The sequence below is a fragment of the Microcebus murinus genome, chromosome X (genome assembly GCF_040939455.1).
Source record: "Microcebus murinus isolate Inina chromosome X, M.murinus_Inina_mat1.0, whole genome shotgun sequence".
NCBI lineage: Eukaryota > Metazoa > Chordata > Mammalia > Primates > Cheirogaleidae > Microcebus > Microcebus murinus.
The window spans coordinates 11,143,247-11,160,284 of NC_134136.1; the positions used below are offsets into that span (position 1 = coordinate 11,143,247).

The 17,038-nt window shown below is 35.2% G+C and overlaps 1 protein-coding gene across 2 annotated transcripts in view; it reads right to left on the minus strand.

Moving 5' to 3' along the window:
• BRWD3 (bromodomain and WD repeat domain containing 3) overlaps positions 1 to 17,038 on the minus strand; it is a 161,700-nt gene that overhangs the window by 91,089 nt on the left and 53,573 nt on the right. The gene's annotated exons all lie outside the window — the stretch shown is intronic.

Below are 17,038 nucleotides of genomic sequence, written 5' to 3' on the forward strand. Positions count from 1 at the left end.
CACACACCATAGCAATTCTACCCCATAAGAAGTGTAAATTCCCTTACACATTTCAGGATTTTATGAGCTCTAGTTGACTACAAGAAAGCACTAAGAATACTCTTCTGTTAAATCCCAGGGGTCTGATATTCTGTTTGGCTTACTGTGGTTTATCAAAGACATTCACATTTTGCCTTTTTTGGTACCCTATAGTCAAAGACACTGTCACTTTAAATATATAGGTGAATCTTTCTATTACATGAAGGAATTTTAGAATAAAAAGTTTAGTTAAGTATATATACTTAAAACATACAGGGAATTTTACAAACTTCTGTCCTTTCTCCTCACACCTATCTACCCATATATGACTTCCCCTAAAACTTCAAGAGGAATACAAGAGACCTATACAGTGAAAAGATAAGGAAAGCTATGATACTGTATCAGTTTTAAGCAGCAAACAATCTAGATTTGTCTATGGGTTCTCCTCTTTTTGGTTTCTGAATATAGAGACTCTACTATTTACCAATGAACTTTTAAAGCTTCAGATCCTGTGAGGTAATTTTAGATCCTGTTTCATTTCTTATTTACTTGCTTTGCTCTTAATTTTCTTAATCAAAACACGGGATCCCTATAACTTCAAAGTCACTTTGAGGCAAGGTGACATTTGACCATATGGCATAAATAATATAGTACAAGTGATAATAGCTTTATGGGTAAGCAAGGCAAACTTACAGCAAGAACTCAGAGCTAGCTATATTAGTACAATTACAACCATGCTACAATCAACAATAGGAAATCATTCCATCTCACAGTCTTAAGAGCAATGAAGTCTTTCTTTTCAGGAAAAGGTAGATTCACTAGCCATTTTAAACTCACAAAATGACCAAAAAAATGGTGAATGACTAGCAAAATTGACAAAATTTCAAATGTAATTTATAAGAACACATTAGACAGAGATATGAGAATTTATATAAAACTGCAAGATGCTGAGTAAATAATGATAGAAAATGCATTAGCATCAGTACCAGGCAAGAGGATTTCTTTATGGCAACTGCTTTCCATATCAACCAAAAGATAATTTCACAACTCTATGATAGGAATAGGAAGTACCCTAACTTTGGACTTTAGTAAATCTTCCTTCCCAAAACATTTCTTACTGCTTTGAGCTCCTTGCAACAATCAACCACTACTTCTGATTGGTTTTGTTCTCTCCATATGCTATAGGTAAATGGAAAGGAAAAAAAAAATGTTTAGGATTTCTCAATCATAAACTACTGATTCTTTACAATGGATAATTATTCATTATTGGCAGCTGTCTGTCCACTGTAGGGTGTTTAGCAGCATCCCTGGCCTCTACCCATTAGATGCTAGTTGCATCCCCTAGCCCTAAGTTGTGACAAACCAAAAATATCTCCAGCTATTTCCAAATGTCCCCAGTGTGTGTGTGTGGGGGGGACAGAAACTGCTATAGTTGAAAATCACTGCTTACAGTATAAAAACAAAAAGCATCATCATCAACAGGGAGGAGGAAAGAAAAAACAAAAAAAAGAAAAGCAACTTTGAGAAGGGAGCCAAAGGAGAGAGAAAGAGCCAATCCATGAACATGGGATATATTCAATTTACTTGTATCTTCTTCAATTTATTTAATACTTTATAGTCTTAACTGTACAGATCTTTCACCTCTCCTTGGTTAAATTTACTCATAAGTACTTTTTTGATGCTATTATAAATAGGATTGTTTTCTTGATTTCCTTGGATAGTCCATTGTTACTGTATAGAAACATCACTGATTTTTGTATGTTGTTTTTGTAACCTGCAACTTGACTGAATTTATTAGTTCTTACAGTATTTTTTATTTTTATTTTTGGTGGAGTTTTAGGATTTTACATTTATAAGGTCATATCATCAGAGACAACTTCACTTCTTAATTTCCTATATGGGCACATTTTCTTTCTTTCTCTTTTCTTTTCATTCATTCATTCATTCAGCTAGTTAGCCATCCATCGAGCCAGCCAGCCAGCCTAATTGTTCTCTGGCTAGGACTTCCAATACCATGTTGGATAAAAGTAGCAACAGTGGTCATCCTTGTCTTGTTCCTAATCTTAGAGGAACAGCTTTGAACTTTTCACCATTGAGTATGATGTTAGCTGTGGGCTTTTCATATATGACCTTTATTGTGCAGTGGTATATTCCTTCTATACTATTTTGTTGAGAGTTTTCATCATAAATAGATGTTGAATTTTTGTCAAATCTTTTTTTTCTGCATTTATTGAGATGATAGTGTGGATTTTGTACTTCATTGTGTTAATATGTTGTATCACATTTATTGAGTTATGTATGTTGAGCCGTCATCCTTGCATCCCAGGGATAAATCCCACTTGGTCCTAGTGAATGATCTTTTTATTATCATTTTATTTTATTTTATTTTATCATTTTAATGTGCTTTTAAATTTGGTTTGCTAATATTTTATTGAGGATTTTTGCATCTATTTTCAATAGAGATATTGGCCTGTAGTGTTATTTTCTTATAATATCCTTGTCTGGCTTTGGTATCAGGTTGATGATCAGGTATCAGCTTCATAAAAATACTTTGAAAGTAATCCCTCCTATTCAATTTTTTGGAAGAGTTTGATGAAGATTGGTATTAATTCTGCTTCAAATGTTTGGTAGAATTCAGCAGTGAAGCCATTAGCTTTTATTGGATGGAAAACTCATTACTGATTAAATCTCTTTATTCATTATTGATCTGTCCAGATTTTCTATTCCTTCTTGATTCAGACTGCATATTTCTAAGAATTATCCATTTCTTGTAGGTTGCCCACTTTATTGATCTATAGTTGTTCATAGTAGTCTCTTATCTTTTTGTATTTCTGTGGTACCACTTATAATGTTTCCTCTTTCACTTATGATTTACAGTCTTTTCTCTCTTTTTTCTTAGTCCATCTAAAATTTTGGTGATTTTATTAGTAAAAAACAACTTTTAAATTCATTGATATTTTCCATTATTCTTCAGGTCTCTATTTTGTTTATTTCTGCTCTAATCTTTGTTATTTCCTACCTTCTGCTAAAGGTGAGCTTTGTTCATCTTTTTTCCAGTTCCTTGAGGTATAATGTTAGGTTATTTGAGACCTTTCTTCCTTTTGATGAAAATGTTTATTGCTATAAATTTCTCTCTCAGGACTGCTTTTGCCGCATCCCGTAAGTTTGGTGTGTTGCATTTCCATTTTCATTTACCCCAAGGTATTTTTTACTTTCTTATAATTTCTTCCTTGACCCATTGGTTACTCATGAGCATGTTACTTAATTTGCACATGTTTATGAATTCTCCAAGGTTCCTCATTACTGATTTCTAGTTTCTTGCCACTATGATCAGAAAAGATACATGATAGGATTTGAATCTTCTTAAATTTATTAAGATTTGTTTTATGACCTATTATATAATCTATTCTGGAGAATAGTCTATGCACATTTGATATGAAATGTTCTATAAATATCGGTTAGGTCGAATTAGTCTGAAGTGTGGTTCAAGTCCAATGTTTCCTTATTGATTTTCTTCCTAGATGATCTGCCCAATGTTGAAAGTAGAGTACAGAAGTCTCCTACTATTATTGTATTGCAGTCTTTCTCTACCTTCAAATCTATTAATATTTGCTTTATATCTTTAGGTCTTCCAATGTTGGGTGCATATATATTTACAACTGTTATAACTTCTTGATGAATTGACCCCTTTATCATTATATAATGAACTTTTATGTCTCTTTTCAGAATCCTAAAATTCCTATGGAACCAGAAATGACCCAGAATAGCCAAGGCAAACGTGAGCAAAAAGAACAAAGGTAGAGGTACATCATATTCCTTGATTTAAAAATATATAAAGCTTTTGTAATCAAAACAGTATGATACTGGTATAAAAACAGACACAACAACCAATGGAAGAAGACAGAAAGTCCAGAAAAATTAGCCTAAGCATTTATGGTCAATTGATTTCCTTTTTCATTTTTTTTGAGACTTTGTCTTACTCTGTTTCCCAGGTTATAGTGCATTTGTTTCATCATAGCTCAACCTTGGACTCTTGAAACCTCGAACTCTTGGACTCAAGCAATCTTCCTGTCTCTTGAGTAGATAGGTGCATGCCACCACGCCCCACTAATTTTTGTATTTTTTGTAGAGACAGGGTCTTGCTATGTTGTTCAGATTCTTCTCGAACTCCTAGGCTCAAACGATCCTCCTGACTTGACCTCCCAAAGTGCTAGGATTACAGAGCTGAACCACCATGCCCAGCCAACAATCAATTGATTTTTGACAGAGGTTCCAAAAACACATAATGGAGAAAGAATAGCCTCTTTAATAAGTAGTGCTGGGAAACTGAATATCCATCTTCATAAAAATGAAATTGAAACCTTATTTCAAAACCTTACATCTCAAAATGGATAAAAGACTTAAACATAAGACTTGAAATTATATAGTTACCAGGAGAAAACAGGGGGAACACTTCACAACTTTGGCCTTGGCAATGATTTCTTGGCTAGAACTCCAAAGGCACACAAACAAAAGTGAAAATAGACAAAGGGGACTGCATCAAGCTAATAAGTTTCTGCACAGAAAACGAAACAATTAACATTGTGAAGAGAAAACCCACAAACTGGGAAACAGTATTTGTGAATCATATATCTGATAAGGGGCTAATATCTAAAACATATAAGGAACTCAACTCGATAACAACAAAACAAATGCAATTTAAAAAATGGACAAAGAATCTGAACAGACATTACTCAAACAGAGACACACAAGTGGTCAATAGATATATTAAAAAATGCTCAACATCTCTAATCATCAGGGAAATGCAAATTAAAGCCACAGTGAGATATCACCTCACACACATTAGAATGGCCTTTATCAAAAAGACAAATGATAAAAAGTGTTAGTGAGGATGTAGAGAAAACGGAACCTTTGTATGCTGTTACCAGGAATGTGAATTAGTATAGCCTTTTGGAAAATAGCATGGAGCGTACTCAAAATTAAAATTAGAATTATCATATGACCCAGAAATCCCACTGTTGGGTATACATCCAAAGGAATTGAAATTGGTATGTCAAAGAGGTATTTGCACTCCCATCTTCACCATGTTCACTGCAACATTATTCACAATAGCCAAGAGATAGAAGCACCCTAAGTGCCATCTATGGATAAAGAAAATGTGGTGTGGGTGTGGATTTGTGATTGTGTGTGTATATATATTTATATGGACATGCGTGTGTGCGTGCACACACACACACACACACACATATGATGGAATACTACTTGGCTTTAAAAAAACAAAGTAATTCTGTCATTCACAATAATTCGGATAGAATTAGAGGACATGATCCTAAGTGAAATAAGCCAAGCACAGAAAGGCAAATGCTACATGATTTCATTTAAATGTATAATCTAAAAAAGTTGATCTCATAGAACCAGAGAAGAAAAGTAGCTACTAAAGATGATAGCTATGCTAATTAGTTTGACTGAATCTTTCTACAATGTATACGTTCATCAAAATATCACATGTGTACCCTATAAATATACACAATTATTATGTGTGAATAAAAATAAATGAATGAATGAAGGAATGAATGAAAGAGCCAGAGAGGAGAGGCAAACAGCTAACAGAAAGGAAATCCATACATTCATCGAACAAGTATCTGAATTGCTCAACTGCCAAAGGAACACAACTAAGCATATAAACAAAATACTCTTAATCCTGTAACTGTTAGTATCTCAGGCCCAAATTGTTAAATCAGGAGCAATTACTGAAAACTTAATGCATCTATATAATTTATAGTATACAGAATTCAACTTTCACTTTGTAAAAAACTCCTTTACAAAGAAAATAACTGAAAAGAAATAAGTGTAAACATAACAAAGATGGCAAAGTGTTGATATTTTAAAACACATATAAAACTAATCAGCTATAAGAATATCATCTAGCCCCAACAGATGAGTGAGCAAAGAAAATTAACAGAATTATATATAATAAGATATGGTTCAAGATGGTGGACGAGAAACATCTCCAGCCAGAGGGGTTCTGTAAGAAGAGATTTTAGATGAAAGTGAAAAGAACAAACAGAAAAGCATAGATAGGATGAAGGTCAGAATAAACGGTGCCTGAACCTACAGGAGACTCCAAGGGAAGAGGTTGCGGAGCAGAATTGGAAGGAAAAAGGCATCGGCAGGGTCTAAACCCAACAGGCTTGAAAACCAGCGACAAGGATAGGTGAAGCAATTAAATTTCCCCTCCCTTACATCTTGGACTGCTGGTGGGCTTCCAAGCTGCTAGAGAGACATGATGACACCAGCCCGGAGATGGCTACTGCCAGTGAGCAGTGAGTAAGCCTCTTACAGACAGGACACCGGGCTCTCAGCTCAATTGGGATACCTTCTGCCCCACAGACCCTAGCTGATGGGCAGGCATCAAATTGCTTCATTTTCCCCTTGCCTTCCCCTACACATGACTGCCAAAAGAGACAATTTACCCAATACCCAGAGGAATCCACAGGGAACGGGACCTTTCTTATTGGGGCCTTGCAGCTGACCGAAGGGTACTCAGACTGTGAGCTCCCTGCCTGCCAGCCCACCCTGATGATGATTACCTGGTGACTCCAGCAGAGTGGGGCAAACCCTGAGACAGAGATATTGATTCAGCTTGGGCATCCTGTGGGTGACTTGAGACTAGCATTCTTATTCCAGGCAAGGTCAAGGATTAAAATCTGGGGTCTGGGGGCCAGGCCTACAGCTCAGATTCGGTACACCCAAGTCTCAATCACACTGCCCAGGGTCACAGAAAACATATTTGTGAACGAGTATACTGAGGTGTGTGTGTGCTTTCAGGGGCAGATCATAGTGGCTCCTAGCTGCAGCGTCATAGAGGGGCAACCTTCCTCTCACAGGAGGGCCACAATCCAAACTCAGGTTGTGATCCTAGGCAGGGAACTTCCCAGCCAGCATTACAGTCAGGGAAGCTCCACTGGCTTGAGGTTACACCTACTGGCAGAGGCCTCAGAGAAACCCCAGAATAGGGTAGCATGGAAAGGAGCCAGGCATGCTCCAGACTGCCAGACTGTAGAGTTTGTACAGCCCTATCTCCACATACAGAATTTTTGGCTGAGTGGGGTCATTTCAGCCCCTCTGTGGTAGCATTGCACAGAAGCAGAGAACATGTGTTAGGCCCCTGCTAACACCATTGTGGAGCTTGAGGGCAGTGTCACACAATCCGGCACTGCCCAGCATCACTCCCCAACCTGCCCCCGCTGAAGTGGAGAATAAGGGCACGCCTGGAAGTCTAGCCCCTCCCCCCAGCTGCCCCCGTCACCTGAGACACTAGAGTCCCTCTCCAAATGAAGAGAGAGTTGGTTACAGGACTCAAAAACAACATTGCAGCTTCCTCCTCCCAGCAAATACCACCTATTGACATGAAAGTCAATTTGCATGACCTTTTATTACATGTACTTACTCATCACATAGAGTGTGGTTGAATCTCACCCACAAGCACCACCTACTGACTCAGAGATTAAACTGAACATGGCATTATCTAAACGAAAAACCAAAGGTAAGAAACAACAGCTGCTCCTGATAAGAAGGAATCAGCAAAAAGAACTCTGGAAGTATGAGGAATCAAATTGAAAGGGCACCCTCAAAGGAAAATACCAACTCTTTAGCAATGGATTTCAACCAAATTCAGAACACTAAAATGCAGAAGAAGACTTTTGAACATGGATTATAAGAAAACTCAATGATATGCAAAGGGAAACACCAACTCTTTAGCAATGAATTTCAACCAAATTCATAATAAAATGCAGAAGAAGATTTTCAAACATGGATTATAAGAAAACTCAATGATATGCAAGAGCAAATGGATACATAACACAAAGAAATCATAAAAAAACTCCAGGACATGGAAGAAAAATAAACTAAAGAAATTGGAATATTACAAAAAAATCAAACAGAACTTCTGGAAATGAAGAATCTATTCAAGGAATTAGAAATAACAATAGAAAGCCTCAAGAACAGGGTAGATCACACAGAATAAATAAACTCAGGGATTGAAGAAAACACCTTTTAATTAAACAAGTCAGTCACAGAGACAGAGCAGAGAAATAAGAGAAAAGAGCAAAACCTACAAGAAATGTGGGATTATGTGAAGAGACTAAACATGAGAATTATATAAGCACTCTTGAGGGTAAAGAAGAAAATACACAAGGGTTGGATAAACTATTTGAGGATATAATGGAGGAAAATTTCCCTGGTCTTGCTAAAAATCGATATCCGGGTACATGAAGCTCAAAGGACTCCTGGGAGATTCATTGCAAACAGGAAGACACCACAAACATAGTCATCAGACTGACGAAAAGAAACATGAAAGTGCCCCTCCTATCAGCTGTAAGGTGAAGGAAGCAGGTAACCTACAAAGGAAAACCCATCAGACTAACTTCAGACTTCGAAACTGAGACCTTACAAGGCAGAATAATGCTCAGCCTGGAATCTTGCATCCTGCAAAACTAAGTTTCTTACATGAATGAGAAATAAAGACCTCAAACAAGCAAAGACTGAGAGAATATATCAAGACAAAACCTGCCCTCCAGGAAGTCCTCAGAGCAGCATTATAGATGGATCAGCACAATAAAAACATACCAGTTTAAAATCATCCGAAAGCTAAAGGTCAAAGGCCAGATAACACAATGGATCAAGAGAGAAAACAATGTAACAAAGTTCAACTCAACAGGATGAAAAGAAATCTGCCTCACTTATCAATTCTTTCAATAAATGTGAAAGCCTTGAACTGCCCACTAAAGAGACACAGGCTGGTGGAATGGATAAATATACAGAAACAAAGTATCTGCTGTCTTCAGGAAACACATCTAACCCACAAGGATACACTCAGACTCAAGGTGAAGGAATGGAAAAAATATTCCATGCAAATGGAAGCCAAAAGAAAGCTGCCATAGTGGTCCTGATATCAGATAACTTAGTCTTCAAATCAACAAAAGAAATGAAAGACAAAATGGTCACTATGTAATGGTGAAGAGTAAAATTCAATAAGACAACAACTCGAAATAGTTATGGACCTAACTCAAGTGCACTCATATTCATAAAGCAAAACCTACTTGATCTAAACAAAATGACCAACAGCAGCACTGCATACTTGTGCAATTCAAAACCCATCTTACATAAGAGGACAGATATTCCAAACAGAACATAAACAAGGAAACAATGGACTTAAAAAGAACTCTATAACAAATGGTACTGACTGACATTTACAAAACATTCTACCCCCCAAACACTGAACATACATTTTTCTCATCAGCTGATAGGACAGTCTCTAAAATTGACCATATCCTAGGCCACAAAGCATGTCTCAACAAATTTTTAAAAAGTAGAAATTATACTATGCATCTTCTCAGACCACAGTGAAATAAAATTAGAAATCAACTGAAATAGAAACTCTCATCTCTACACAAAGTCATGGAAACTAAACAACCTTCTGCTGAACGGTTATTGGGTTAAGGAGGAAATTAAGATGGAAATCAAAAGATTCCTTGAACTAAATGATAAGGGAGACACAAGGTATCAAAATCAGTGGGACACAGAACAGTCCTGAGATGAAAATTTATACCCATAAATGCCTACATTCAAAAGACAGAAAGCTCACAAATTAACAATATAATGAATCATATCAAAGAACTAGAAAATGATGAGCAATCCAACCCCAAACCTAGCAGAAGAAAAGAAATAACAAAGATTAGAGCACAAGTAAATGGTATCAATAATAAAAAAGCCTATATAGAAGATTAATAAAACAAAACTTTAGTTCTGTGAAAAGATAGACAAAATGGGTATACCTCTTACTAGATTAACCATAAGCAGAAAAGAAAGGACTCTAATAAGCTCCATCAGGAATGAAAAAGGAGAAATGACAACTGATACCACCTAAATGCAAATATCATCTATGAACACTATAAAAACCTCTATGCACATAAACATGAAAACATGGAGGAAATGTACAAATTCATAGAAACACACAGCCTCCCTAGGCTAAATCAGGAAGAAACAGAATTCCTGAACAGACCAATATCAAGTAACAAAATTGAAGCTACAATAAAAACCTTCCTAAAAAGAAATGTCCCAGACCAGATGGCTTCACACCTGAATTTTGCCAGACCTACAAAGAAGAACTGGTGCCTATCCTGCAGAAATTATTCCACAACACAAAGAAGTCCTACCCAACACGTTTTTATGAAGCCAACATCACCCTGATACCAAAACCACGCAAGGACACAACAAAACAAAGAAATCTCCAGACCAATATTCCTTATGAACACAGATGCAAACATTTTCAACAAAATCCTAGCAAACCAAATTCAGGTGCTTATTAAAAAAAAAAAATAGTCTATCATGACCAAGTGAGTTTCATCCCTGACATGCAGGGATGGTTCGACATATGCAAATCTATAAATATAATTAAACACATAAAGAGAAGTAAAAAGAAATACCACATGATCGTCTCTAGAGACAGAAAAAAAGCATTCAACAAAATTCAGCACCCTTTTATGATAAGAACAGTTAACAAAATAGGCATAGACAAGTCTTACCTAAAAATGATAAAAAAAAAAAATATATGACAAACCCACAGAAAACATCATACTGAACAGGGAAAAACTGAAAGCAGTTCTGCTAAGACTAGAACCAGATAAAGTTGTGCTCTATCAAAACTTCTATTCAACATAGTGCTGGAACTCCCAGCCAGAGCAATCAGATAAGAAAAGGAAATCAAGGGCATTCAAATTGGGGCAGAATTGGTCAAACTATCACTCTGTGCCGACAATATGATCTTATGCCTAAGTAAGCCCAAAGATTCTGCCATGAGACTACTGGAATTGATAAACAAATCCACCAAAGTCTCAGGATACAAAATCAATGTACAGATATCAGTAGCATTCCTATATGCCAACAACAGTCAAACTTAGAACCCAATCAAAGACTCAATACCTTTCACAATAGCAACAAAGAAAATGAAATACTTAGGAATATTTTTAAGTTAAGGAGGTGAACTACTTCTATATATAGAACTAGAATCATTGAAGAAGGAAACAGCAAAGGATGTAAACAGGTGGAAAATCATACCACACTCATGGGCTGGCAGAATCAACATTGCTAAAATGTCTATACTACACGAAGTGTTCTACAGATTGAATGCAATCCTTATTAAAATACCAACATCATTTTTCACAGTTCTAGCAAAAATAAATCTATGTTTTGTATGGAACCAGAGAAGACCCCATATAGCAAAAGCAATCTTAAGCAAACAGAACAAATTGGGAGGCATCAATTTACCAGACTTAAAGCTATACTACAAAGCTATAGTAACTAAAACAGCATCATATTGGCACAAGAACAGAGACACAGACCAATGGAATAGAAAGGAGAACCCATATATAGAATCATCCTCATATAGCCATCTAATCTTTGACAAAGCAGACAAGAACATACACTGAGGAAAAGAATCCTTATTCAATAAATGGTGCAGGGAAAACTGAATAGCCGCATGTAGAAGAGTGAAACAGGATCCATACCTCTCACTTCTCACAAAAATCAACTCGAGGTGGATAGAAGACTTAAACCTAAGGCATGAAACTATAAGAACTCTAAAAGAGTTGTCAGGAAAATCAACAAGAAAAAATAAAACAACCCCATGAAAAAGTAGGCAAAGGGCACGAACAGAAACTTTTCAAAAGAAGACAGAATAAGGGCCAATAAACATGTGAAAAAATACTCAACATCTCTAATCATCAGGGAAATGCAAATCAAAAGCACAATGAGTTATCACTTAATTCAAGTGAGAATGGCTTTTATCAAAAAGTCTCCAAACAATAAATGTTGGTGTGGATATGGAGAGATAGGAAAACTCATACACTGCTTGTGGGACTGCAAAACTACAACCTCTGTGGAAAGTAATATGGAGATACCTCAAAGAGCTATAAATAGAACTTCCATTTGATCTAACAATCCCCTTACTGTGCATCTACCCAAAGGAAAAAAAGACATTCTATATAAAAGATATCTGCACTCGAATATTTACTGCAGCGTAATTGATGATTGCAAAGATGTGGAAATAACCAAAGTGTCCATCGGTACATGAGTGGATGAATGAAATGTGGTACATGTATACCATAGAGTTTTACTTAGCCACAAAAAACAATGGTCATCTAGCACATCTTGGATTATCCTAGATAGAGCTGGAACCCATTCTACTAAGTAAAGTATCCCAAGAATGGAAAAACAAGCACTACATCTACTCATCATCAAATTGGTATTAACTGATCAACACTTATGTGCACATATAGTAATAACATTCACTGGGGGTGGAAAAGGCAGGAGGGGTGAGAAAGAGATAGGTATATTCACACCTAATGCGTGTGGTGCACACCATCTGGGGGATGGACACACTTAAAGCTCTGACTTGGGTGTGGCAAAGGCAATATATGCAACCTAAACATTTGTACCCCTGTGATATGGTGAAATAAAAAAAAATCCAAAAAAGGATTATAAATAATAAACTGAACACAGAAAAGTTTCAACTTTTATGAAAGAAATACAAATGAAAATAATGAGGCACAATTTTACATCTAATAAATCAGCATTTTAAAAAAATTCTAAAACTTAATGCTAGCAATAACTACTTGAAACTGATGTACACCTTCATCTCTAGAAACACCACACAGTGAGACATGATCCATTAGAAAATAATTTGGTAATACATTTCATGAATCATGAAAATATGCACATCTAATACCCTACCCCCTGGAAAACTATTCTGGGGACATGACTGATTAGTAGAAAAGAGTTATATGTACAAAATGTTTAATGGAGTGCTATTTATAATACCAAAGAATTAAAAATAACTTAAAATTCCAGTATCAGGAGAATGGTTACTTAAATTATGGAATATTTTATAGATCATCATGTATGATTAATAATTGAAATATGAAAACAGCAGTGTTAAAAAATTTAGAAACTACAAAGCAAAAAAATATAAAACAAAATATTATATGCATATAACTTAAATTATGTAAAAATATGCATATATAAATAAAAACTACAAAGAAACAGGAAGAATGAAACCAATTGCTTTATGTTAAAAGTATAGGCAAATTTTAAATTTTCACTTGATCTTAAAAAAAATCTTTATCTTAAACATAAGTTTTCTATTAGGTTCTTCCTAGTCATCACTTAATAGCTATTCAAAAAAAATCTGACATAAGATATGTTGTATATCATCAAATGTTCCTTCTTCTAGCTCAGCACTTTTAGTTTATTCATCTAACACCTGAGATGATAATGTCTACACATTTTTCTCAGTCATTTGGTAATGTAAACAGGCCTTAGGCTCTATAAATTGAGGAATTCCATCAACATTCTCTTTTGCGTATATTCTCCATTTAGCCATTATTTTTCCAGTGCTGATGCTTGCTTTATTTACACAGCTACAGACCACTCTATCAGGAACATTTTCCCAAACTGTTAATGGCTAACAAATGACAGTTAAAACGGATTCACTTTTTACCAACCCATGGATATTTTACTAGGAAGAAGTGGGTCTCATTCTTTTAGCATTAATATCATACAGTTTCTCTGGAGAAGTGTAATACTTCAAGACGTTTTTCCTTTCCTCAAAAGTAACAATAAAAATAAAGGAACACAAACACCCACAAACAAAACTACTACTGTATTGTAACTGAATGTCTCTATCAAATACACTGAGTAAATGGTTTCTTCTAAATTCTATTATAAGCATAATGGAAGTTTAGATATGCGTAATTTAACTTCCACTATAATAAAGTGTAATGAAGCATTGATATGAGAAATAACTACAAATAAACAACAAAAATATTCTTATATCAAATATATTCACTATAATGACATAATTACATTTCTACTGTTAAGTCACTGAAATAGATAAGACTTCAAAGTTTTAGTATATGTCTAATCAATTACTTTGATTAATTAACTATTTCAAAAGCATCATAAAGGTTAAGTAACATTGTCTCTGGCTCTATTTACTACAAAATTTAGCCTCATTGTGTCACAGAAGTAAAATGGCAATACAGCTCTAAAAACTCTGGTAAAAACAAGGCAAGAGGCCAGGCATGGTAGCTCACTCCTGTAATCCCAGCACTTTGGGAGTTCGAGGCAGGAGGATTGCTTGAGCCCAGGAGTTCGAGACCAACTTGGGCAACTTAGTAAGACCTCATCTCTACAAGAAGTAAAAAAAAAAAAAAAAAAAAAAAATTGCTAGGCGTGACATGCGCCTGTAGTCCTAGCTACTTGGGAGGCTGAGGTAGGAGGATTTCTTGAGCCCAGGAGTTCAAGGCTACAGTAAGCTATGATCTTACCACTGCACTCCATCCTAGGGTGACAGAATGAGACCTTACCTTAAAAAAAACAGGGCAGAAATCAACATAATACATAATCGTAGTCATAAAAAAATAATGTCTGGTTCTTCACCCACTGTTGTACAGGATTTGCAAACTCTGAAAATCAGTACACTATGGTTATGACTCCTTTCTATTTGGGGAGCTGAGATGATTATGGTCAGGTTCCAACCATCAACCATAGAACATTTTCTCTTGAATGGTGATGTAAACATGTCAACTTTTTCTTAAAATACATGAAGAACTTTCCTTTTGACAGGAACTATTTTTTGTATTTAGCAATGGTGAAAAATTCAACTAATAAAATCAAATATAGATATATATAAAATATTGTAAAATACAAAGTATTCAGAATCCATTACATCTCAATATTTTTATTTAAAAATGTTAAAGAATAAGCTTCTAAATTGTTCTCTAACAAAGGACAAAATGAACTAACTCAGTGATATCCCACAATTCTTAAATATTCATGTAAGAACAGGATAACAGATTTATTGTATTTTACAACTCGATGAAGTGATAGAGGTGCTAGAGATCAGTAAGATAGAGATCTGTAAACAGCAATCAATGGACTTACTGCTTTCTTTCTTTAAAATGTAATATCGTTTGATCACCTATTATGAGCTAAGACACTAGACACTACATGTAACAATAAAGGGCTAATAATCAGAATCTATAAAGAACTCAAGAAAGTCAGCAAGAAAAACATTTAAAAAAAAACATTAAAAAGTGGGCAAAAGACATGAATAGAAGCTTTTCAAAAGAAGATAGACTAATGGTCAATAATCATGAAAAAATGTTTAATGTCACTAATCATCAGAGAAATGTGAATTAAAACCACAAGGAGGTATCACCTAACTCCAATAAGAATGGCTTTTATCAAAAAGTCATAAAACAATAGATGCTGGCATGGATGCGGAGAGAAAGGAACACTTATACGTTGTTTCTGGGACTGCAAACTAGTGCAATCTCTATGGAAAACAATATGGAGATTCCTCAGAGAACTAAAAGTAGACCTACTCATTTGATCCAGCAATCCCACTACTGGGTATTTAGCCAAAGGAAAAAAAGTCATTTTAACAAAAAGACAGTTGCACTAGAATGTTTATTGCAGCACAATTCACAGTGACAAAGATGTGGAATCAACCCAATTGTCCATCAATTCATGAGTGGATTAATGAAATGTGGTATATGTATGCTATGGAGTACTACTCAGCCATAAAAAATGAACTAATACCTTTGCGACAATCTGGATGGAACTGGAGACCATCCTCCTAAATTAAACATCACAAGAATGGAAAAACAAACACCAAATGTACTATTAAATTGGAACTAATCAATCAGCACTCATGTGCACAGATGGAAGTGAAACTCCACGGAAATAATGCAGGAGGAAGAGGGGAAAGTGGATAGGTGAAATCATACCTAACAGGTACAATGTATACTATCTGGGTGATGGGCAAACTTTGGCTAAAGCAGTACAAAAGCAATCCATGTAAGCAAACCATGTACATTTCCATAATATTCTGAAATAAAAATAATAACAAAAGAAATGTTTTAAGAAAGATAGCTATCATTTGTACCTTAAGTCTTATCTCAACATATGAGATCCCCTCTACATTACTCACAATGAAATTTACAGATAACTCTCTTTCCTATCATTTTCTTAAGAAAAATACTCCTTCCACCATAAGTACTATTGTGGTTGCTTTCTTCCAGGAAGTCTCTAGTCCATCAACGTCTGAGCCTCTTAAAATAACGAGAACTGAAAAAGATATACTAGCGGTACAATCAGCACAGAGTACAGCAGATAATTTCCCTTAATCAGAAAACTATACTTCTATGAATGTAGCTCAATATTGCAAAGACTATATTAGGTTTCTAAAAATGGCTGCCTCACGGTATCTAGTAATCAGATTAAAGAGGAAATAAAGTTAGTTATGATTATTTCTTAGTAAACATATGCAAGTTCCTAAGTTCCTAGTGATCATCTTTTTCTTTTCTAAAAGTACACAAACCCCCTGTTAAATAAATCTTTCTATAATTTTCTCTAGGGTTAAAGCTTAATTCACCAATCCACAGTTTCTAGAATCTATCCTTTGTTCCCTTTTATACACTTGCGCACTGAGTCATTTCCATTTCTTCTGTCGACTTTCATTTCATAAAGAATATCTGCCAGTGAAAACTATTTCAGTATACTTCAAGCTTTAATTCATTTGAGCCTCTTAAAATAGCTAGATACTCATATGCTTTGGGTTTTCTTTTCTTTAATCATCCTTATTCTAGCCTTTATAATTTACAGATCATTCTCTTTGACAGAGAAAACTAAAGCAAAATACAATTATCTCCAACTCTTACATTTTAGCTATAAATCTTATACCATCCATTACTATGTAATAAATAAATCCATCAGTTCCTCCCCAATATGCTAATTAGAACTTTAAAGGTCTTTTTAGGTATTGCTATATGGGTCAAACCATAAGAAAATACTGGTATTCAACCATTTTCTACTACAAAAACAGCTATTTTAAATGGCTCAACATAATAGCTATAATTGGAGTGTGGAAGGGAAGGGGGGATGTTAAGCATTAGTT